Source organism: Silurus aristotelis, assembly GCF_946808225.1.
Source record: "Silurus aristotelis genome assembly, chromosome: 8".
Classification (NCBI taxonomy): Eukaryota; Metazoa; Chordata; class Actinopteri; order Siluriformes; family Siluridae; genus Silurus; species Silurus aristotelis.
Window position 1 is genome coordinate 18,617,649 of NC_139581.1, and position 25,830 is coordinate 18,643,478.

General features: G+C 36.7%; 1 pseudogene across 1 annotated transcript; it reads left to right on the forward strand.

Moving 5' to 3' along the window:
* Positions 1-1,212: 1,212 nt before the first annotated feature.
* On the forward strand, positions 1,213-24,561 carry LOC310730583 (alpha-2-macroglobulin-like; annotated as a pseudogene). The gene is made up of 20 exons (XR_014538395.1): positions 1,213-1,484; positions 2,410-2,590; positions 5,256-5,412; positions 14,130-14,256; positions 15,313-15,538; positions 15,651-15,774; positions 16,123-16,244; positions 16,320-16,371; positions 16,775-16,858; positions 18,967-19,143; positions 19,247-19,322; positions 19,489-19,645; positions 19,737-19,810; positions 20,741-20,904; positions 22,217-22,407; positions 22,525-22,912; positions 23,399-23,487; positions 23,579-23,647; positions 23,734-23,839; positions 23,934-24,561. The product of XR_014538395.1 is annotated as an alpha-2-macroglobulin-like (transcript).
* The last annotated feature ends 1,269 nt before the right edge of the window (positions 24,562-25,830 follow it).

The window sequence follows — 25,830 nt, forward strand, 5'->3', positions numbered from 1 at the left end:
AATCATTATATTAAAATAAATGCTGCCATGATCTTATTTATTGTCATAATATTTTTTTATTAATACATAAAAACAAGACTCAATTTGCTTAACTAATGTTTTGTTTTCAAAATTCTATTTCAGTGAAACATCACAGTACAATGTGAAACAAACCAATACTAATGGATTCTAACCAGTTTGTATCGCTGAATCATCGAGGGCATCCTGACCAACTTCATCACTGTATGGCATGGAGGCTCCACTGTGTGTTAACATAAAGCCCTGCAAAGGGTGGTCAAAATCACCCAATGCATCACTGGCACCCAACTACCTGCCATTGGTGACAGCAGCAGATGTCTGTGCAGAGCTCACAACTTCATCCAGGACTTCTCACATCCCAGTCACAAACTGTTTAACCTCCTTCCATCAAGAAGGAGATATAGGATCATAACCACCAGAAGCAGCAGGTTCAGGGCCAGCTTTTTCTATCCACCATCACCCTACTGAACTATAAACTACAATGTCAAAACACTGCATAAACACTGTATAATCGCTGTGTATAACTTCTGTACAGTATTGAATACATATCACATATACATACTGAATAATTTATATACCCCTTTGTTCTCTACACATATTGTGACTTAAACACATCTATCTATCTATCTATCTATCTATCTATCTATCTATCTATCTATCTATCTATCTATCTATCTATCTATCTATCTATCTATCTATCTATCTAATCAAAGACATAAAGCAGGTCAGAAAAAAAGGGTAGTTTTATCCAAATTGTATTTTATCCTTTATTTCCTTTACTGATATATGGCATGGGGACCCAAATCAACGGTCATCACAGGATAATTTTGATCCACGTGCCCTTGAGCTTCTCTGCACTAAAAGAAAACATGAACACGCCCACTACAGCTACAGAAGCTTCGTGCTAATGATTGTTGCATACAGTTTTTGTCCAAAAAAAAAGCTTTGAAGAAATATGACAAAATCCGAGTGTTAAAGCTGTGTCGTTCTGTTCTGCAAGAAAAAACCTAAACTAAAATTGTAACTATTATTCAAAGAGTTCGTTTTAAACAGCATTTAATGTAAAACAGATGAGATTACAACTGTACCAGAGACGATAAATGTGTCCCTCTGAAGAATAATGATCTTTTTTATATGCTGTCCCAAGCAGCACATTGTGAGTGCGCATGCGCACTGCATCAAAACATTCTCACTTTCGATTTGGGATTCATAAACAAGGAGGGCTGGTCCTTTCCGTACCACATATCTCCATCGTATTAATAGATTTTTTAAGCTTATCGTTTCCCTATGTGCAAAAATACATAAAGAATTTTGTGTGCAAATGTACATAGCTAGTATTGTTCATCCTTATCCCTTATAGGAACTGAACATCAGAACTTCAACATGGTGTTCAGCAGGTTTCAGAATAGGACATGGCTACTCATCTGCTTACTGTTTCTCTGTGTTTATGGAATAACATCAAAACCGTAAGTAAGAATAAAGGAGAATATAAAGTCATACTTTAATATGTTATAGCAATTATATGTATTAGTAAAACAGAAAGTCATGCTGGATGTATTTCTGCTTTGACAAAGGTTTTCATGATTGTAAATGCCATAAAGAGAATGTAGTGATGGTCAGATTGAAGATCAGATTGAGAAAAGGCAGGGTCAATACCAAAATTTACACAATAAACAAGTCTCCATACAACATACATTATCTGAAAATCAACAATAAGATCAGGCTGAAGTCAGGCATATGCAGTATAAAACAAGGGGGCAGAGAAAAAGACTTCAAGTTATTGCATTTTTATGTGCTTGTATGTAATGTAGTGGTGGAACAGGACTAAGAACCAAGAAGAGTTTTGAGCTGTGTAACAGGCCAGATTACAGCATGTTGCACTTGGATTATGCAATTGATAGTCATTTCCTTCCTTTTTTTTTTTTACATTCTGTCACTTTATATAAATAGTTTTCTTCCACCAATTACTAACTCACACAACTCCCCTAATTATCATTAACAAACTGAAACATCTAGCAGAATTGTGCTTAAATGTTGTGAAAGCTTCATCTCACCAGTGGAAGATCCTGCCCATTTTCCCCTAAAATTTGTGGAAAAGCTTTTTAAGTCCTATTTCAAGACAGCAGGAAACATTTCAGCTGGAAACTATGTTCCACTTTGTGTAAGGGAAAAGTCTATAAAGAAGTGTGTCAGTGCTTATCTTCCACCTATTATGATCTGTAAATCTACACAGGGTAGTCAGTGAGACATGTGAACATGTCAATCTGTCTACAGTTTTGCAGTTTAATGCTGATTGAGTACACCAAGTTTTCTAAATTACTACAATAGTTAATCTCACATAACTTCTTTACTTTTTCTTCTAAAAAAAAACGATTTTATAATTTTTTTTAGACACTTCATCGTGACATTCCCTGCAGTCATAGAGTCAGGCTCTGAGGCCAAATTTTGTGTGAGTCTCCTGAAGCCTAATGAGACTCTGCAAATGGACATTTATCTAATTTACGGGAATCAGAGCAAAACTCTTTTTCAAGAGACAACAGAAAAGGAGTTTCACCAGTGCTCTCAGTTTAAGGTTAGTAATCCCATATACAATGTGAAGAATTAAGTTTTGGGATTTTGTTTTTGTTACTTTACAATATTTACATTGAATATACTGAGTGGCTTGCAAAAGTGTTCAGACACCTGAAACATCTCATATTGCTGAAATTAAAATGGGGCAGTGGATTTTTATTCTGTTTAATAATTTATTTTTAAGCTCTGGAATTTAAAAATATTTATTGTAAGGTTACACTTTGCTCAGAGTTTCACTATAGTACAGTAAAACCCTATTGTACGAGCAACTAATAGTACGAGCAAGCAAAGATACAAGCGACCTTGATTGCAAAACTTCACCCTATTTTGCAAGCAAATTTCGAAGGCACGAGCAAACCCACGCTGCCGGTTCCCTGCTTTTGGCCAGAGGGTAGCATCAGTCTTTTAGATTTATCTTGTGTCACTCGGTCGCTCTCGTTGTTCAGTGCAGCAAAAACATTTCTTTTTTAGTGTTATATTTTTATTTCACTAGAAGTCACAAAAATGTCTCCCAAGAAAATCATTGATGGTGCTGGGTGCTTTTCCTCGGCATGAAACCATACTGCTGCTCACAGATGGTCACCTCTTCTCTCAGCCTGGCTTCCACTACATAACTCCATGGTGTGACTGATAAATTTTATTCCCCTGTAGTCCTGCAGGTCTGCACATTCTCCCTCATTCTTAAAGATCGGTACCAGTACACTCCTTCTCCATTCCTCAGGCATCTTCTCACCTTCCAAAATCCTGTTAAACAATCTTGTTAAAAACTCCACTGCCATCTCTTCTAAACATCTCCTTGTCATCTGGTCCAACTGACTTTCCACTCTTCATCCCCTTAATCACTGCTCTCACTTTCTCCTTACTAATCCTATTCACTTCATGCTTTACCATCTCCACAACATCCAACCTTCTCTCTCTCTCTCTCTCTCTCTCTCTCTCTCTCTCTCTCTCTCTCTCTCTCTCTCTCTCTCTCTTCTCTCTCTCTCATTTTCCTCGTTCATCAGCTGCTCAAAATACTCCCTCCATCTTCTTAACACACTCTCTTCACTAGTCTACACATTTCCATTTCCATCCTCTATTGCTCTAATGTGCAGCACATCCTTCCCAGCTCAGTCCCTCTGCCTGGCCAATCGGTACAAATCTTTTTTTTCCTTCCTTAGTGTCCAACTTCTCATAGAGCGCCCTATATGCCTTTTCCTTGGTTTTCGCCACATCCCTCTTCATCTGCTGCCGCATCTCCTCGTACTCCTGCCTACTTTTCTCATCTCTTTGTCAATCCCAATTTTGTTTTGCCAACCACTTTCTCCTTATGCTCTCCTGCATTTCCTCATTCCACTATGTCTCTTTATCTTCGTTTCTATTTCCAGATGTCACATCAAATACCTTTCTAGCTGTCTCCCTTATGACTTCTGCAGCAGTTGCCCAATAATCCCGCACCTCTTCACCACCACCGAGCCCCTGTCTGTCCTCTTCCCTGAATCTCACACTAGTCTTCCTCCTTCAGTTTCCACCATCTTATTCTTCTTTCAGTTCTCACTCTCCTCCTCTTCTTGTTCATCTCCAAAACCATCCTACAGACCACCATTCGATGCTGTCTAGCTACACTGTCTCCTGCCAACAACTTACAGTCTCCAATCTCCTTCAGGTTGCATCTCCTACATAGAACATAGTCCACCTGTACACAACTTGCTCCACTCTTATATGTCACCCTATGATGTTCCTTCTTTTTAGAATAAGTGTTAACCACTGCTGTTACCATTCTTTTAGCAAAAATCTACCACCATCTGCCCTTCCACATTTCTCTCCTTAAAGCCATACCTACCCATAACCTCCTCATCACCTCTGTTCCCTTCACCTACATGGCCATTTAAATCTGCCCCAATCAGCAATCTTTCATTCCTAGGTAACCCCTTTTACCACTTCATCTAACTCACTCCAGAATTTTTCCTTCTCCTCCATCTCACAACCCACTTGTAGAGCATAAGCACTGATGACATTTATCATCACGCCTTCAACTTCCAGCTTCACTTCCATCACCCTATCAGAGACTCTCTTCACCTCCACTACACTCTTACTAAACTCTTCCTTCAGAATTTTCTGAACAGGCTTTCTGTTTATTATCTATGACTGATGGAGGCAAACCTGTTACACTTAAATCCACCTTTCACAAGACAAGCCGAGAATTTTCCTATCTGTGTGGAGGGTGGTACATTTCATTGTTTCTACATGGAAACACAACTTCTTTAGTGTTCTCTCTAACTTCAATGTTATTAGTTTGAAAGGTTGTTGTAAAATCCTCTGTAGCTTTTTAAGCCTTTTCATTGTCACTTAATCATGAAATGTAAGGAGTTACATGTCACCTTAATCATAATTGCTAATTGTTCAATGAAACAACTGTTATATTCCCAACCATGTTACAGTATTACTAAAAAGATCCTTTAACACTTATGGAAAATATCTTTTTTATTTAAACTCATAAGTACAAAGTACAAAATACATTAAATGTAAAGTGGAAATATAGACTGGAATATTAAATAACAAAAGCTGAATCTAAAATACTTATTACCCTTGCTGTATTACTTTGTTTAAATATTATACTACTAAAAAAAAAAAAAAAAGGTATATTTAGTTAATGATGTCATTTAACATGGAACACATCTCCACAGGCTCCACAGGTGGAGGGTGAATCAGTGCAGGAGATCCATGTAGAGGTCAAGGGTGAAAGCTTTAATATGACAGAAAATACGAAAGTGATGTTTAAATCCTATGATGCAATGGTATTGATCCAAACTGATAAGCCCATCTATAATCCAGGCCAAACAGGTGATTCGTTCTCCATATATTTCTCCATTATTTCTATTAGAATTATTCATTGAGGGCTTTATTTTACTGAATTGTTGGTGCAACTTAAAAAATAGTTTTTGTTCTGCCACATTTTGTTTTTCTACAGAAAATTTTAGAATTGTCGCTTTGGATTAAAATTTTATTCCACTTAAACAAAAGGTAAAAGATGATTTTTTCTATAAATAATTATTTATTTATTACCGTATTTTCCGGACTTTAAGCCGCTACTTTTTTGCCACGCTTTGAACCCCGAGGCTTAAACAACGAAGCGACTATTTTATGGGTTTTTCCTGGGTTTTTCCCGGTTTCACAAGCTTCAAGACAAAAAAATGAGCCCCATAACATTAGACTAATGAAATTGCCGAACGGGTTCAGGTGAACCAATGAAATTCTTTATATTAAATCAGGTGCACTCCCACTGAATTGGGCCGCACCACATCATAAATATGGATGCGGTTCCTCTGACGTTTGACCTGCCACTCACTCGAACTGTCTACAGGAAATGCGAATCATTCAACATGCTGAAAACAACCGGGCATGAAAAAACGCACTTCACCTGTGTTCTGAGCTGCACGGCATCGGGAAAAAAGCTTCACCGATAGTGATTTTTAAACGCACGACGATGCCAAAGGATAAACTCTCGAGATACATTTTTGTGAAAGGAAGGAGGAAGACAGTGAACAATGACTTTCTTGGTAGGCTACTGTTTAGATACAAGCCGTGTAACAGACACTGTCTTTCATTAAAGCCTGTGTAAAGTTCATTAGTTTCAATGTACGCTTGTTTATGTTCAAAATATAAATCTTTGTCAAATTCAGTGGGTGCGTCTTATATTAGGGTGCGCTTAATAGTCTGGAAATTACGGTACTTTTAGAATAATAAGTCTGTAATCTGTTCACAATTCACTGTACGAAAAGGCTCTTCTGTGTTTTTTCTTTGTGTAATGTTGGTAAATTGTTTTAAGAGTGTATTAAATAAAATACCTTCTTGTCCACCCAAATTGTTCATAGTACGGCACAGTAATAATTGAGGTAAGAAAATGTAACTCCACTATATGTCCGTAATTATTTTTTGTTGTCTTTTTTTGTGACACTGTTTTCATTTATTATATTTACTTACACTGGTTATTATTGGTTATATCAAATATATTGAATCTATTATTTGTATGAACAAATCAGAGTAATAATGGTAATAGATTATCCTGCTTTCACATGAGCTGAATGCTGAGGCTCCACTGGGACAGTATCAGATAATTGCTAATGCTGAAGGGAAATTATTCAGACATTATTTTAATGTGGAAAAATATGGTAAGATTCACTTTCTATTGCTTTTCTGTCCATACATAAGGACTTTCTTGTAATTATAATCATATTATTATATGACTTATTATAATCATTATTATTTTTATTATTATTTTTATTATTATTATTATTATTATTATTATTATTATTATTATTATTATTATTTCTATTATTAGTTTTACCCAAGTTTGAGAACATAGTGTCGGTGAGGAGGAACTGAAGCTGGAGATTTGTGGAAGGTAAGTGATAGTATCATGTGAAAAACAATAAAAATAGTGAATTAAAATATACCTATGTATTTAATTAACACACAGTCCAAAGCAAAGGTCAATGCTTGTGTTTTTTAAAGGTACAAGTATGGACAGCCAGTACCTGGTTCAGCACTGGTGCAATTCTGTCACTGTAAGTTTTTTCACTGGAATGATTATCTTGATAACAACCCCCCAATGATTGCACCGTGCCGGGATACAAGAGTGAAGGTGCATAAGTAACACTATATTAAAAGAAGGTGTTAAAATAAAGGTTAATATTTTTAAATTGTCCTCACCGTGTATTTTTTGTGTTTTCCCAATAGATGAGTCAGACTGGTTGTGCCTTACATATACTGAATGTGGCAAATTTTATAAACTTATATGACAACTGTCTGGCTGTTCACATTACAGTAACAGACGAAGGAACAGGTGAGTCAGTATCAGATTATATTATCAAATGGAAACAAAGAAGACAAAAAAAACATTCTAATTGCTAATTTTTAATCCCCAGTTTTGCTGAAATTGTTGTAAAGTAGTATGTTATTGTTATTATGTATATTATTATGTATTACATAACGTTAATTGCATTTTATGTTGTTGGGTTTTTTTTGGGCAGAATTGTCCATTGTAAAATCTAAAATCATAGCACTTACCAAATTGGTAAAGTGGAATTTGTGGATTTACCAAAACACTTTGAACGGGAGAGAGTTATTGAAGGATTTGTAAGTTTTCGTTGCTTTAAATTTTTTTCACTTTCATTTGTCCACCCATTCTGCTTTTTTTTATTTGTGTTGTTTTTGACAAATTATTAATTGTTCTTTTTAAACAGGTCAAAGTTAGTACCTTCAGTGGAGCACCAATTTCTAACAAGAAGGTGTATCTTTCAGAAGGTGAACATTGGCCTCTAAGGGTTCTACTTATTCTTACTACAGATAGAAATGGATTAGCACGTTTCCTAATTGCTCCACCTGAACATCCTACAACAGAGATTCAATTGCGGGTATTGTATGATGACCCGATTACTCACAGAAATAGGAAATCATTTTAATAGATCTTGAAAGGGATTGATCATTTTACTGTTATCTAGGCAAGTGTCGATCCAGAGGAAAAATACCATAAATACAAAACACCATTCTTTACAAGTGCTGATACACATTTACATCTGCTCCAACCTGCCACACCGTACAGTCCAGTGTTCAGTGAACTGACAATAGAGAGTTCAGAGAAAACATTCAAGTGTGGTGCTGAAGTTCCCATAACAATTAACTACTATATTGTTGGAGAAACTACTGAAATTTTCAGCATTAATCTTATATACATGGTAAGTACAAGCAGTAATATTGTTAACCAAGACAGTAAATGCAAGTCTACTGTTTTACCTAAATATCAGCAGCTCAAAATGAAATGTACCTGACTAAAACCAACATATATTTTGCCTCTGGCCCAGGGCTTATCTAAAGGACTTATAGTACATCATGGGCATGAGAAAGTTGAAGTGGAAAGCTCTACAGATATCCAAGGGGGAAAAATCTCATTCATATTGTCAGCTGCTGCTGAGTTTGCTCCAGCAGTGGAGGTTGTGGTGTACTCTGCCCTGCCCAGTGAAAAAGTCATCGCTGCTAACAAGAATTTTGAGGTGGAAAAATGTTTTAGAAATCAGGTAATGCCAACTTCAAATGTTTTTTTTTACAAAATTCCCCCTAATTCCAAAACTTGTGACACTGTAAAATGTACATAAAAACAGAATGTAATGATTTGCAGCCATATTATTTTCACAATAAAACAACAACAAAAAACATCTTAAATGTTCAAACTGATATGGCTACAACAAGTCTCAAAAAGGTTGGGACAAGGTCATATTTAACACTGAGTAGCATCTCGTCTTCTGTCTATATACGTCTGGGAACTGAGGAGAACAGTTGCTAAGGTTTTGTGAGAGGAATGTTGTCCTATATGGGTTTAATACAGGATTCTAGCTGCTTAACAGTTCTGGGTGTTTTTTATTGTGTTTTTTTATGTCATGATGCACCAAATGTTGCCAAATGATGAGAGGTCTAGACTGCAGGCAGGCCAGTTCCTCACCCAGACTCTTCTACTACAAAGTCATGCTATTGTAATAAATGTAGTATGCAGTTAGAATTCTCTTGCTTATATATGCAAGCCATTTAAAACAAGTTGTCAAGTCATTTCCTTAAAATGTTACATTTCCTTAGTTTAAACATTTTATATTTGTTCTCTGTTCTATTGTGAATAAAATACTGGTTTATGAGATTTGCAAATCATTGAATTCTGTTTTTATTTATATTTTACAGTGTCACAAATTTTTTTTTTATTAGGGTTGTGTATTTTTGTATATGGTTAGTCAATACGTGTGATCTACTATTTTGATTCTAATTTGAGATATAAAAAATCTAAACAGATATAAAAATTTAAAAAAAAGGAAACACTTGGACTCCAGGTTTCGCTACAGTTCTCCCCCTCCAAGGCTCAGCCACACTCTCAAGCAGAGGTGGCAAAAGTACACACATCCTTTACTTAAGTAGAAGTACAGATACTCATGTTTCAAAATACTCGGGTAAAAATTGAAGTACTGATTATACCTTTTTACTTAAGTGAAAGTCAAGAAGTCTTGGCTCTGACATGTACTTAAGTAAAAAGTAGTTATTACTTCTACCTATTTTAGCTGTTAAATGGACCTCACATCATATTAATATTAGATCGATAGATCGATAGATCGATAGATAGATCAATAGATAGATAGATAGATAGATAGATAGATAGATAGATAGATAGATAGATAGATAGATAGATAGATAGATAGATAGATAGATAGATAGATAGATGGGAGTAAATTTCATTTAACAGTGGGGGGACAATAAATATAAAATTTCTCATGAGCAATTTTCGAAGGGGGACACAAATAATACAGTCAAATTGTACTTATAATGACACAGTGTCTCCACAGTGAAACACTTTGCTTTTATTATTGTGCATGGAGACTGCGTCATTATGGTTATTTTAAGTTTAAGTTTTTCTCAGGTTCAATGACAAAGCAAAACAAGGAATTAAAAAAAAGTTTAACATTTTATTTAAAATTAATTAAAGACACTTAAGAACAGAATAGAAACTGATTGTAAAAATACAGTGGGGTCAGTTCGGATGTAGCACAGTGCTCATTTAGTAAATGCACAGATAAACAATATGCTAATTGTGGCCGTTAATGTTAAATTAACATTATACCAAGTCGTCCCAAATAAAACACTGCATGGGAAACGGCTTTGGTGTGTTAGTGTCAGTGCACTATGCTACAGCTATTGTAAACAAGCTAACGTTCACTAGATAAGTCATATTTTAATCACTAATAGAGCAGATTCATTGAAAATTACATCGCTAATCAGCATTTTTGCCGCAACTAATTTATAAATGAGTCTGCATCAACTACATTAAAGAGAATCGCTTTATTTAAAGTGAATAAAATACCCTAGTTAATGGAGTTGAACATTAATTGAGCCGCAGACACACACCTGACTCGTGTGTAGAGTAGATGAGATGAACACACGCCTGACTCGAGTGTGTAGAGAAGATGAGATGAACACACCTGACTCGTGTGTGTAGAGTAGGTGAAATGAACACACACCTGACTCGTGTGTGTAGAGTAGGTGAAATGAACACACACCTGACTCGTGTGTGTAGAGTAGGTGAAATGAACACACGCCTGACTCGTGTGTGTGTAGAGTAGATGAGATGAACACACGCCTGACTCGTGTGTGTAGAGTAGGTGAAATGAACACACACCTGACTCGTGTGTGTAGAGTAGGTGAAATGAACACACACCTGACTCGTGTGTGTAGAGTAGGTGAAATGAACACACACCTGACTCGTGTGTGTAGAGTAGGTGAAATGAACACACGCCTGACTCGTGTGTGTAGAGTAGGTGAAATGAACACACGCCTGACTCGTGTGTGTAGAGTAGGTGAAATGAACACACACCTGACTCGTGTGTGTAGAGTAGGTGAAATGAACACACACTTGACTCGTGTGTGTAGAGTAGATGAGATGAACACACGCATGACTCGAGTGTGTAGAGAAGATGAGATGAACACACCTGACTCGTGTGTGTAGAGTAGGTGAAATGAACACACACCTGACTCGTGTGTGTAGAGTAGGTGAAATGAACACACACCTGACTCGTGTGTGTAGAGTAGATGAGATGAACACACGCCTGACTCGAGTGTGTAGAGAAGATGAGATGAACACACCTGACTCGTGTGTGTAGAGTAGGTGAAATGAACACACACCTGACTCGTGTGTGTAGAGTAGATGAGATGAACACACGCCTGACTCGAGTGTGTAGAGAAGATGAGATGAACACACCTGACTCGTGTGTGTAGAGTAGGTGAAATGAACACACACCTGACTCGTGTGTGTAGAGTAGGTGAAATGAACACACACCTGACTCGTGTGTGTAGAGTAGGTGAAATGAACACACGCCTGACTCGTGTGTGTGTAGAGTAGATGAGATGAACACACGCCTGACTCGTGTGTGTAGAGTAGGTGAAATGAACACACACCTGACTCGTGTGTGTAGAGTAGGTGAAATGAACACACACCTGACTCGTGTGTGTAGAGTAGGTGAAATGAACACACACCTGACTCGTGTGTGTAGAGTAGATGAAATGAACACACACCTGACTCGTGTGTGTAGAGTAGGTGAAATGAACACACACCTGACTCGTGTGTGTAGAGTAGATGAGATGAACACACGCCTGACTCGAGTGTGTAGAGAAGATGAGATGAACACACCTGACTCGTGTGTGTAGAGTAGGTGAAATGAACACACACCTGACTCGTGTGTGTAGAGTAGATGAGATGAACACACGCCTGACTCGAGTGTGTAGAGTAGGTGAGATGAACGCACACCTGACTCGTGTGTGTAGAGTAGGTGAAATGAACACACACCTGACTCGTGTGTGTAGAGTAGGTGAAATGAACACACACCTGACTCGTGTGTGTAGAGTAGGTGAAATGAACACACACCTGACTCGTGTGTGTGTAGAGTAGGTGAGATGAACTGGGAAAGCAGGCAGTGGGTCAAACCACTGTGAGGAAGGGGGGTGGGGGAACTGTTTCTAAATGCATTTTTGCGTTGTTTTTTTTCTACCTACACAATTATATAGGTATACATAGATATATTGGTTACAATAGAGAGTGCGATATTTTTTAGATAATTTTTTTTTGGGGGGCACAACCCTCGGATGGGGGGGGACATGTCCCCTCCGTCCCCCCCGGGATTTACGCCCATGTTGTTACCTAATGAATGTATTTCAGCGGATTGAAAAAGACGCGCAGTAACATAAAATCGGATTTTCGGCTGAAATCAGCGCGCAGTGAAAAGAGAAATTTTATATTTCACCAAATCAGTGGATTAAAACTAAAGTAACGAGCCTGTTTTGAAAATGTAAGAAGTAAAAAGTACAGATATTTGTGTAAAAATGTAATGAGTAAAAGTAAAAAGTTGTCTGAAAAATAAATAGTGGAGTAAAGTACTGATACCAGAAAAATCTACTTAAGTACAGTAACGAAGTATTTGTACTCCGTTACTTCCCACCTCTGCTCTCAAGCTATCAGCTTATCCTGGATCTTTGTGTGGCCTCAGTGTTGTAGATCAGAGTGTGTTCATCTTGGATTCTGAGAACCGTCTAAACTCAAACAAGGTTAAGATTTACTAAATCTTTAAATGCAAAGTTTTTGAGCATATTTTAAAATCTAGCACTCTCCGTGACTACTAAATTGATACAGAAAAAAACAAAATACTTCAAGCTTTTATTCCTGTGCATTCCTAAACATCTAATATTTATAAGAGAGAAATAATGGAAAATTTCAGCCACAGTTCCAGGGTCACCGTTTCAATTTTGATATCTAGGAACTGTCTGTGTTGAGTTTCATATTTGTTTCTTAACCGAGCCTGCCTTCTGGCTGAGATGTTGACTTTCAATACCCAACCACTTAGTCTCTTTTTACAGATGGTAATCACCAGTTGTTTCTTCCCCAAAGCAAATTAACAGTCTGATATGTGAATTGCTTCTGTTCACAAGGAGTGTCAGTTAAATTGTCATTCCTCTGTATAAAAATTTTCAAATTGGTTAAAAAAACAAATGCGTGTAACTTAGGTAGGAATTCTGCATTTGGCCACAACTGGTCATCATAATATGCAAGACAGACATATTGATAAAACATCCAAATCAGGCCAGCCTGCTTCCATTTAGACTTTTCTACACCTAAATTTTGAATTTTCTATAGTCGACGCATTGTAGTCCACCTTGTTCAGCAGAACTAGAACAGTCAATGTGAAACTCCCTGACAATGACAGTGACAATGAGTTACAAATTAAAATAAAGCTATTTTACGTTTGATACTAATAGCATGTAAACAATCCAAATTACATGAACTTAAATACTAATAGCATGTAAACAATCCAAATTACAACTTAAATGTGGAGAGCTTTCTGGCTCTTGGCCCCTGCGCCTGCCTCAGCCATGCTAACAATACTGTAAATAACACATAGTAATAGTAACGTAAAATTGTTGGAAATATAGTAATAAATATAATCACTGTTCCCTTGCAGTTGTGTGTATTGTGATGTCATCCATGGCATATAACCATTATTATGAGTATAAGCAATATCCATTAGCAGGAATAATAAGTACATTTAATTTAATAAATACTTCATAAAACATTAAACACATTATTTAATTATACTTTATTATATTATGACTTTGACAGGGAGTGGGGATGAAGATGATAACAAACTTGGCTCTTGAGTGTTTGTTGATCCTTGATGAGCTGAATGAAGATTATAATGGTATATCCAGTGCCTTTTCTAAAATATATGAAATAAATTAAATATGAAATATATGAAATACCTTAAATAATAAATGTTTTTATTCTTACCTATAAATTTTGTATATTACATAATATGTTACTGCTAAATGTATACCAATGATACCAGTACGGTTAGTACAATGTTATGTACATATTTCTCATTCTGTTTCAACAATTTAAAAGTGGTCTAAAATGCTAATTTTAGCTAATAAACTGCTAATTGTTTATGTTTTCTGCTTTCTTTTCTTACATGGCTATGTAGCTAATGACTTTGCTATTAGTGGATCATCAGCATATTTTGAAGATGATAATCACCCAGTGACCACTGTCACTGAGACAGTTCGCAAATTCTTTCCTGAAACATGGATATGGCATCTGTCTGAAGTGGGGTTGGTGAATTTACCCATTACCTATAGGTATATTAAAAGGTGCACACATTTATACTCTCTCAATCTATTATGAGAGAAAACCAAATAATAGTGGTGTGAAGTTCTGATTTTTAGATATTAAATGAATGCGATTTCGTTCTGGAGCAATTACACACAGGGGTTTAAATACATAAACTAATTAAGACCAAATAAAAACAAGTGAGAAAAGTCATAATATATTAGGCTACATAGAAAATAGAAAAGCAAAGCAGCAGTGTATTTTAGGCTGAATGCCACAAAACAAGTTAAGAGCTGAAAAGAGCTGATATGTAAAGACCATGCAACAAAGTTAGAAGGTGTGCGCATAGGAATCAAGTGGTCAGATTTGGAGTCGGGGGGCTGGCACGTTGACTGCCCAGCACTGGAGCAAAATGACAGCATCCTATGCTAGGTAATCAGATGACAGAATGATATCCTCATTTTGGCAGAAAGTAGAGTAACAGAAGGAATCAGGAGGTAGAGTGTTGACAGAGCCCCAGTGTGGAGTGGTGACATCATCCAGGAAGTCAGGGGGTGGAGCAGCATCACCGTCTGCCAAAGCAGGAGGCAGAGTCATAACATCATCTGAGGAGCCTTGATAATCAAAAAGTCATAGAGTGCAAGTCAGCCTTGTGCTTTGCCTGAGAGGCTTCTTTTTAAAGCTCTAGCTTGGGCAAGCCCACCTTTACTTTTGTACAGCCTTATTAGCCTTAGTCTTGAGCTTAACTGGAGAGGCCTTCTTGTGAGCCTCAGGCTTATGATTTTGAAATTGGCAAATTGTTGAAATTGGCATACATAAAATTTACATTAACAAAGGAAAAGTTTAAAACAGATTACAAAATAAATGCAACTATTTAAACATTTAACAGCTACACACAATTCCACAGTATTCCACATTTGTTTAATGTACTTACAGTTAAACCTATTGAGGATTCAACAGAAAAATTACATTGACAATTAAAAATCTATGCATAAACTTTTACAATTTGCATGTTTTTACACAGTGTAATTTGTTTCTGTTTACATTGTTTTCCACAGAGACTCTGGATCAGTAGAACTTCCTGTCACTGTTCCTGACACTATCACTACTTGGGAGACAGAGGCTTTCTGCATGTCCTCTGTAGGTCTGGGACTGGCTCCTCCTGTTCAGCTCACTGTATTTCAGCCATTCTTTCTGGAGCTCTCGCTGCCCTACTCTATTATACGAGGAGAGGTTTTGGAGTTGAAGGCCACTGTCTTCAATAACCTTTCCAAATGCATTATGGTATTGTAAAAAGATTTTACTTAATAAACATTTGTGCATCGTTTGACTTAATAACATTTGTGACTTGTATCACAAATGTGCAGCAAATTCATGGCATGTGCCTCATCGATAGGTTAAAGTGACTCCAATGGCTTCCTCAGACTACATTATGAAAGCTCTTTCTCCAGGCAATTCATCCTGCCTTTGTGCAAATGGAAGGAAAACCTTCAAATGGACTCTGATTCCCACTGTGCTTGGTAAGTCCTACATTTCTTTTAAACTCTTACAGTATATGGAGGTCTTTGCAAGTCCAGTGTGATTTGGTTATTTAGTGAATGATAATTTATCATTTTAATTTGTAAGTTGATTAGAACGTATTGTGGATTGACCAGGTACAGGTGTTGATATAACCAATATATTTTTCTGTTTATTTTTATATTTTCTGGGAGCTGCTTTGAGCAGCTAACAAGTAAATAACAGAGACATAGAATAGATATTTGCATTGGATCGTTTTTTCTACAATTCCCACCCATTCCACAAGCAATTCTATGCAGTTGTTTTTCAATGTATTGTACTTAATACTCAAAACTGTTAATATGCTATAGGAGTCGTTAAAGTGACGGTGAGTGCAGAAGCAGAACAATCCCAGATTTTGTGTGACAATGAGATTGTGAGTGTTCCAGAGAGAGGCCGCATTGACACGGTTACACAAAGCCTAATTGTACAGGTGGGTGTCTTAACACTAAATTTGTACAACCCCTCTTCATTAGGCTATAATTTAACAATACTTTTTCCCCTGTAGGCTGAAGGAAATTAAATGATGAAGAGTCAGAGCTGGTTATTATGCCCCCAAGGTTAGACTTGTAGATATATTTTTACTTTTTAATCTAATCGATTAAACAAACAAGCTTGTGTCAGTTTAAAAGTGATGTATTTAACATTCTATTTCTTTCTATTTGCATTTTACTACATATTACTACTTAACCTCCTATTACCTGGGTGTCCACATACGTGGACATTGTGCACAATGGTGTCTTTATCGTTTTCTGTAGATACAGACCGAGTGTCTACATAAGTGACATAATTTTTTTCCAAGAAGAGCTTCATGTTCAAAGAAAATATATGGTTATTATAATTATTGGTTCTTCCTAGCCCCAAATAACTGGAAGAAATCTAAAATGCAAGCCAAACCAAAGCTCAGGTCTTAGGAGGTTAAAGATGGAAATTAGATGGAAATTGCTTTTATCTCACTTACAGGGAACAGTGTTTTACAGAAGTTGAAGCTCATTCTTCCTAAAAACGTAATGCAAGGTTCAGCACGAGCTTCGGTTTCAGTACTTGGTAAGACAGAAAACTTTCTGGTTGTAAAATGAATGTTGCAACAAAAAGGTAATTTTTCACAATCTCCCTTTCCATAGTACAGCCAATGTAGTTGAGCCAGACAGTAGTTTGTGGTACTTGTGGTACTACAGTCGCAGTCCATGCATTTTACACTTAGGCCTCCATTAGTGTCTTGCCTGAATCAATCCACCTTTTAATATCATTAGTAATAGAATCGTTATAGAAGCATCAATATTACACAGAAATAGCAGAGTGCTGCCCCACAGACAAGTGTCTCATACAATAATAATAAATGGCATTACTGAAGCAAGAAACTCAATAAACACAATTCAACAAGTCTTCTTTCACTGCAACCAAAGCTGCATCACATACATCATCTCTAGCAGAAGCATCAATATTAACCTTATAAAATTACCCTGGGCTTTCTGTGGATTTTTATGCATTTACAGCATGTGCATTTTCTCTGTGCATTGCGGTTTTCCTGTGGATTCGAAAGTAAGACATGAAGTGACCAGCTTAATACAAGCCCAAAATGTAAATAAAAACAATGCAATGATTTGCAAATCTAATAAACCCATATTTTATTCACAATAAAGCATAGAATACATAATTGTTTAAACTGAGGAAATGTACCATTTAAAGAAAAAATTAGGGCATTTTGAATTTGATGACTGGTGGCAATAAAAGTCAGGAAAAAGTAAGGGTTAATAAAATTAAACAGTTGGAGAAATAGTTTGCAACTAATTATTTTAAAGAGGCAAAGTCTATTATGTATAAATGTATTTTATCGATTAGTTGAACTGCTCAAGTAAAGGTTTGGCATGGTAGATGGTCAACCTGCAGCAGGAAAAGTGTTCATCCCATGTCATCCAAGCCATGGGAGAATTTTATATTAAACGCAACTAAAACACAAAGAAAATTGTAGCTGGACGTTATGCAAAGCGGGGCTTGTGTGGCATGGAGGTACCACAGTGATGCATGAGCATGCAAAAGGAAAACACACCGGTTTTCTTGCACATGATGACATGGTGTCATGGTGTTATTGTGTCAACAGCATGGTAAGCAAAAACTGTGTAAACCTAATCATGTAAAAATGGTATAGTTTAATAAAGTGCTATTGATAGTAAACTACTAATAGTAAGATAGTAAACTTATCGTTTTCAAACGTGATTTAATGCGGCTTTACTACGTTCAAATGCTTGTTTTCAATGTTTGTCCATTTAATTTGAGCATATATCATTATTAACTAATTAACTAATTATTATATACAATTAAATTGATTTTAGCTGCTTTTATCTTTACAAATGAAAAAATAAATGTATTATATTTTATATAGGCTTTTTTAGCCTACCATCTGCAAAATACAATACAAATGGTAATTTACACAAATTGCTTGACCTTGAAATGGGTTTTATTTAATTTTATAATTATTATTATTATTTTTTTTTTTTTTTTTTTTTTACAAAAACAACCAAGCATGAGTGGATTTGTTCAAAGGAGAAATCCCCCATATACTCATCAAGCATCCACTATAAGATTTAAAATGTCTAAATTAAAGATAGTTAAACTCTTTAAAGATAGTTAAACACTAAATGCTTTTGTATTTTTTAAGTACATCTTTATACATAAATACCATGAATTAGAGTTTTATATAGTTATAACAAGCAAAACATCAAATAAAAATATAAACAAATTTATGTGATTAATCTGGAAAAAAATAATATAATCGTCTAGTTAGTATCACAATAATCGTTAGTTGCAGCCTACTTTTGACCTTTCCCGATTTAAAAACATTTAGCACATCATGAAATGAAAAATACAACAAAGGACATGCAGAACTGTTGAGAAGCTAGATTCCAGATGAAAAATCATCTGGATTAATCAATCTGTTGATCTCAAATACAAAGCATGTTAAGTATTAAGCATGGTGTAAATTTACACTATATTGTAAAACAAAATGGCTTTCTGTTGCCTTTTGTTACGAATTAGAAGTAGAGCAGCAGAGGTTCAGGGAATGGTTATTTGTTGCAGATTGTTCATAAATTGTGTTTTTGTCAGATGCACCATGTAGCTTGATGAACTAAGAATTTTATTGCATTCTATTGTAGGAGACATGCTTGGCCATGCGCTGAAAAATCTGGATGGGCTGCTAAAGATGCCTTATGGTTGTGGAGAACAAAACATTGCACTTCTCGCCCCCAATATCTACATTCTACAGTATCTAGAGAACACAAAGCAGCTCACTTCAGCAATTCGTGAGAGGGCTGCTGGTTTCCTTAAGAGTGGTCAGTGAGATTATCTTTCTCTTTTTAATGTTACAGATCAAGACTGGCCAACTAAAATTGACTTCCTGAACTAACCAGGATAACATTCTTTACCTTTACACAGGATACCAGAGGCAACTTAACTATAAACATATAAATGGTGCATATAGTACATTTGGCAGGGGAGAGGGGAACACATGGTAAGAATATTTTAAAGCATACAATTTTGAAAACAGGTAATGTTAATGACAAGTAATTATCCAGACAAATATTCTTTGTAAGTTCTTCTTCATGATTATTTATTTATTTATTTATTTTCTGTTATGTACAAAATGTTTAGATGTAAAAATAAATTTCAACCACCAGGTTAACTGCATTTGTCTTGAGGACATTTGGCAAAGCACATGGTTACATCTTTATTGATCCAGAAAGCATTGACAGTGCAAAGAAATGGCTGCTAAGTATGTAAAGATCAGATGGCTGTTTTATACAACAGGGAAGTCTCTTTAATAACAGAATGAAGGTATGTTTGTGTGTATACTAAGGAAGATCATATTTTAGAACGCTTTTCTAATTGGATTCAATTAATTTCCTTTTTATGTACTGTATTCCAGGGTGGTGTAAATGATGATGTGACCATTACTGCTTATATCATTGCATCGTTTCTTGAATTGGGCATTACAGTGCAGGTAAGAGTAGCCAATGTGTTGTTTGCTTAGCTTAGCTCTATGTAGCGCTATATTATTCTCTGGCGTGTGTAATGCGGAGCTCCGTATTTCTTTCTCCGAGGAGGGAAAATTGTTGGATGCCATCGAGCCCATGGACTCCTGTGGACAGCCTGTGCTGTTCGAGGAGGTCCTGGAGGTAGTGACGCGGGCCATCGTTAAGCTGGAGTTAGCTTGGCCTGATGAGAAGCGGAAGTAACGCATTCCCAGCAAGCTGGATGAGCGTTTCCTGTTTCTCGTGCCAAAACCTCCACCCCGGGGCCTATCGTTCTTTCCCAACCATAAACACTGAAGTGTCTAGGTCCTGGTAGACGCCATATGCGGCCCGTACCTTTGCCCCGCATTCGCTTACGCGAATATAGTGGGGTTCAGGGAGTGCGGCTATGGGGATATGCCCAAGGTTGAAGAGATGCTAGCTGACAATCAGAGCGCCCTGCTTCAGGGTGGGCGGTTCACACTTGCGTTGGCAGGATGGTAGAATGCAGCCGATCTTAGATCTACGCTCTTTGAACCGCTCACTCATGAGGCTCTGGTTCAGAATGCTCACTCTCAGGGAGACCGTGCCTCAGATCAAGTCCAAGGACTGGTTTGTCACGATAGATTTAAGGGACACCTAGATCTAAGGCGTTCCCAAAGAATTTTCGACGCAGTTCCCTTAGGGAAATAGGGTTACATACATAACCTAGTGACGTTCTGCTTGTTCATGGCAGTACAAAAAGAAAAATTATCAAATGCATCAACCACAGTTTATTCCAAGTAGAATAAGCAAACTTTTATCAAATTCAGCTGGCTTGATCCTCAAACAAGTAATTTGTAAAATGAGTCCTTGAAAGATAAGATCCTTTGTGGATATGCATTGCCTCTATTATTTTTCTTTACACAATAATGTACATGGATCCTGTTGTAAATAATGGACTGTTGTGCCTAAAATATTCTGTTGATAAACTGGAGAACACCTACACAACTGCGCTGTTGGCCTACACTTTCAGTCTAGCTGGAGAGAATAAAATTCGGGAGCAGCTACTAAAAAAGTTGGATAATGTCGCAGTTCGAGGAGGTACTGAATGGATGGATGAATATGTAGCATTTATATTAGTTACAAATCTAACAAATGTTCATTATTTGTGAGTGGCAAGTAAAACGCATTTATTAGGAACTCTCCATTCTATACCATAACACCATTGTTATAACCCCAATTACAAAAAAGGGACATCAGAGACAGTGGTAACGTGGTAATCATGGCCCTGTCCCAAATTTTTTGAGACCCGTTATAGCCATAAAATTCTAAGTGTTTCCCTTAAAACTTCTGAGTTTAAGCATGTTTTTTAAATAACTATTATTATTATTATTTTTTTTTTTATAAAATATGTGTTTATAAGATTTGCAAATCATTGTATTCTGTTTTTATTTACATTTAACACAGTTTCCCAACTTTTTTTGGAATTAGGGTCTTATATTTATATACTAGATGATGTTTTTTTCCTTTGTCCCAAATGTGTTCATTCTGCAAAATTTGAAACCAGCACAGAACGAAATTCCTGAAAGAAATTTTGATTGGGTGTGACCTAGTCGACTATTTGGTATATTATTTTAAAGAAGGAATGCAGTTGTGAGCTCCGTAACACCAGAAGACCCAGATTACAAGACAACTATGGTGGATGGCAGAAAGAATTCTTTCCCTGGTGATGGCAAACCTCCTCACAACAGTTATCCATATCAAATACACAATTCAGGATTTTGAAATATCTATGTTAAAGTCAACATTTAAGACAGACCCTTACCATAGTACATACAAAGGGTTTACCACTAGGTGCAAAACACAGGTAAGCCAGAAAAACAGTAAGACCAGATAAACATTTAGAAAAAAAACTGTACAGTTTTGGAACAGCTTTCTCCAGACACGTGTAATGAAATCTGAATGGTTCAGAATAACGGGAAGAGAAGTGTAAGGAGAAGGGTAGTAATTTCTCATAATGTAAAACATATTACATTATCTTATGGTGTGGGCATTAATCATGGCATATGGATCTAAACTCCGTTGTATTTATCAATTATGTGTTTGTTAGCAAACGCAACAGGAAAAAGTCAGAAGCCAGACTTGTTTAAGGCAAAAAAGTACCGGTAGAATGTTTTACAATGGCCGGGTTTATCACCTGAACTGAAGTGAGTGGAAGCATGCACTTCACTTGCTAAAAACAAAATACAAAAAAAATTTTTTTAAAGGTAAAGGTGTTCACTTTAAACTCAAAATCAGTAATTACTACTCATACTGTATATGCTGTTGTAGATAGGTAGCATATCAATAATTTTGTCAATGACTAAATGTTAATGGACTTGACTGTATATGTCTTAATAACCTTTAACTGTAGCTGGTCATCTTCACTGGTCTCAGTCAGCATCAGATGGCTCCAGTGTATTGTCAGTGGAAATCAGTTCCTATGTGCTGCTAGCAGTTCTCACTACAGGTGAACTCACTGCTGCTGATTTGGGTTATGCTAATCGGATAGTCAGATGGCTGGTAAAGAAGCAAAATCCTTATGGAGGCTTTTCATCTACTCAGGTACTCAATTAACCTGCAGCCCTCCTTTAACATTTTTTTTTTTTCATTTAATCAGAATACTGATAAAGCATGTTAAAAGTTAAAGTTGTATTGTTTGTTTTATTTTTTCCCCACCAGGACACAGTTGTGGCCCTCCAGGCTCTGGCGCTTTACTCCACTAAGGTGTTCAGCTCAGACGGCTCTAGCACAGTAACTGTAACATCAGCAGATGGAGACAGTCACAACTTTGATGTGAACCAGGACAATAAGTTACTGTACCAAGAAAGATCACTGCAGGATGTTCCTGGGAAATACAGCATTGATGTGAAGGGATCATCCTGTGTGTCAGTGCAGGTCAGTGCATCCATCTTTTATTCTCTTAAAAAAGATTCATACAAATGGTGCCTCCATATTTACATGAGTAGAGTCATTTGTATTGAGACTTTATCTAAGCAACTTCAAAAGCAGGTTTTCTTTGCACATCATTTGGCTAATACAATTTACTGGCATGTAGGCTTTCCGTCAGGTCTTTCCTGCCATATCATTCTGAAATAGAATCATATGAGATTGTTTTTTTTAATCACTGGAAAGGCAGTCAGTTATACACTTTATTTACCCCAAAAATAATTAACTAAAGGAAATAGCTTATTTTTCTTTACTATTGTCAGGATTGTGACCCTGAACTATGGTTGCAATCAGCCACTACACCTACACATTCCAAGTATCATGCTGCACTAATCAGTCATACATCTGTTTCATGTTTCACCTAATTATTGTCACCATGTAAGTTTTGTAGTCAGTGTTTCTCATGAAATATACAGAGGATTAAACGATAGACGATATTTTATTATTATCAAAGTTTCAGTAAATGACTCCTAATAGTTTAAATATTGCCAAAATTAGCTATGACTTACTGTATATATTGGGATAGTGTCTGAGTTAAAAAACAATAAATTGACATGTACAACATGATATTTGGTATCATTGATCATTTAAATACTCCTGAAACTTTTTTCCAGATATTCTGGGACACTTGAAAGCACTAACATGATCATTGTAGAAATAAAACTCTTATCAGGGTTCACAGCAGATCCCGGTGAGGTAAGGAGTAGTAGGGTTGCTAAAACATTTGTACAATAAATGGCAGGATGAAAAGATAATGGTACAATAATTCTCATTTTGTTTTCTATAGCTAAAAAAGGGCACTTTGGTAGAACGAGTCGATTCCAAAGACGACCATCTTGTCATGTATATCAAAGAGGCGAGAAAGATTATTTAACTGTTTACTCTTTTAAGAGATATGGTGTGGCATGTTTGTAATATTACTTATGGTGTATTTCTTAACAGCTCCAAAGGAATACTCCTATCACCTATTGTCTGAACATGAAACAGGTACTTCCTGTCAAGAATTTAAAGTCGGCTGTGATCAAAATTTATGATTACTACCAAACAAGTAAGACTTTTTAAGACTGCATTTTTTTTTCGCAATTTTTACTTAAACTGTCAATTTAGTCATCATTTATTGATTTTTAACATATTTCATTCAGGTGACCACTTTGAGACGGAGTACACCGGTGTCAATGATTATTCCCTTCACTCCCAGGTCTCGGACCACACGCTGACTTGCAGTGCTACAGCGTACTGCAGTGTATTTTCTGTTTATGTAGCCATTCTTTTGTTTTGTCTTTGTCTTCTCATTTGTTAATTTCCTCACTTGTTCCAATTGTCTACAGCTGTTTTTAGTATTCAGTCATAAAATACCCAATGTTTCCATTCTCAGATGGCAAAGTATTGTTCAGTGTTTGGCGCTGGTCTTTACCAAGCCATTCGTCCTCGTATTTGTCCATGTTTTTATTTTGCCTCATTCTTGTTATTTGCTGATCGCCTGACTCATTCCTGTGTTATGTTTTTGATTCCGAATTTGGACTTGTCTGCTTGTTTTGTAAATATATTTTAGCATTTAAATGCCCTTATTATACAACACAAATATGCAGTGTCAGATATAACATATGCACTTATCTATATGCTGTGTGATGGTTTCATTTAATTACTTAAATTTTTTTTTTCTTTGGATGCCTTATGTGTTACATTTGCAGTTCCTCACATTATGATGGTAGCAGTAAAATTTTATCATTCCGATACTTGTATTTATATGCCACATATATTTTAAAATATTACAAAGTGGATGTTTTTATTATTTAACATATTTACCGAAATATACATATGTTACATACAGTATATGCGTATAGAATAGAATTTTGGAAGGTGAGATGATGCTAGAGCAATGGAGACGGAGTGTGCTGGTGTTGATTTTTAAGAATAAGGAAGATGTGCAGACCTGCAGTAACTACAGGGGAATAAAGTTGATCAGTCACACCATGAAGTTATGGGAAAGAGTAGGGAAGAGGTGACCATCTGTGAGCAACAGTATAATTTCATGCTGAGAAAGAGCACTACAGACACAGTATTTGCTTTGAGAATGTTGATGAAAAAAGTAAAGAGAATGTCAGGAGTTGCATTGTGTGTTTGTGGATTCGGAGAAAGTGTTGTGGTATTGTATGAGGAAGTCAGTTGTGGCAGAGAAGTATGTAAGGATGGTGCAGGACATGTATGAGGACAGTGTGACAGCACTGAAGTGTGCAGTAGGAACGACAGACTGGTTCAAGGTGGAAGTTGGATTGCATCAAGGGTCGGCTCTGACCCCTTTCCTGTTTGCAGTGGTGATGGGCAGGTTGACGGACAAGATTAGACAGGAGTCTACATGGACTATGATGTTTGCGGATGGTATTGTGATTTGTAGTGAGTGTAGGGAGCAGGTTAAGAAAAGCCTGGAGAAGTGGAGGTGTGTGTTGGAGAGAAGGTGAATGAAAGTCAGTAGGAGTAAGACAGAGTACATATGTGTGAATGAGAGTGAGGGCAGTGGAGTGGTGCGGTTGCAGGGAGAAGAGGTGGTGAAGGTGGATGAGTTTAAGTACCTGGGATCAACAGTACATAGTAATGGAGAGTGTGTTAGAGAAGTGAAAAAAGCCTTTGTTGAAGCACCTCTGGCACCAATTATAGCCTCAAGTCTTTTTTGCGTATTATGCTACAAACTTGGCACACCGGTTTTTGGGCAGTTTCTCCTATTCCTTTTTCAGAACCTCTCAAGGCCCATCAGGTTGGATAGGGAGTGTCAGTACAAAGCCATTTTCAGATCTTTTTATAGATGTGTTCCTTGGTGGTCTAGTGGTTAGGATGCGGTGCTTTCATCGCTGCGGCCCGGGTTCGATCCCTGGTCAGGGAACCAACCCCAGCCATTAAGGTTACACAAGCCTTAGTGCCAGTCCCAAGCCCGGATAAATGGGGACGGTTGCGTTAGGAAGGTCATCCAGCGTAAAAACATGCGGATGGTCCGCTGTGGCGACCCCTAACGGGAGAAGCTGAAAGAAAGTTTTTTTTTCATAG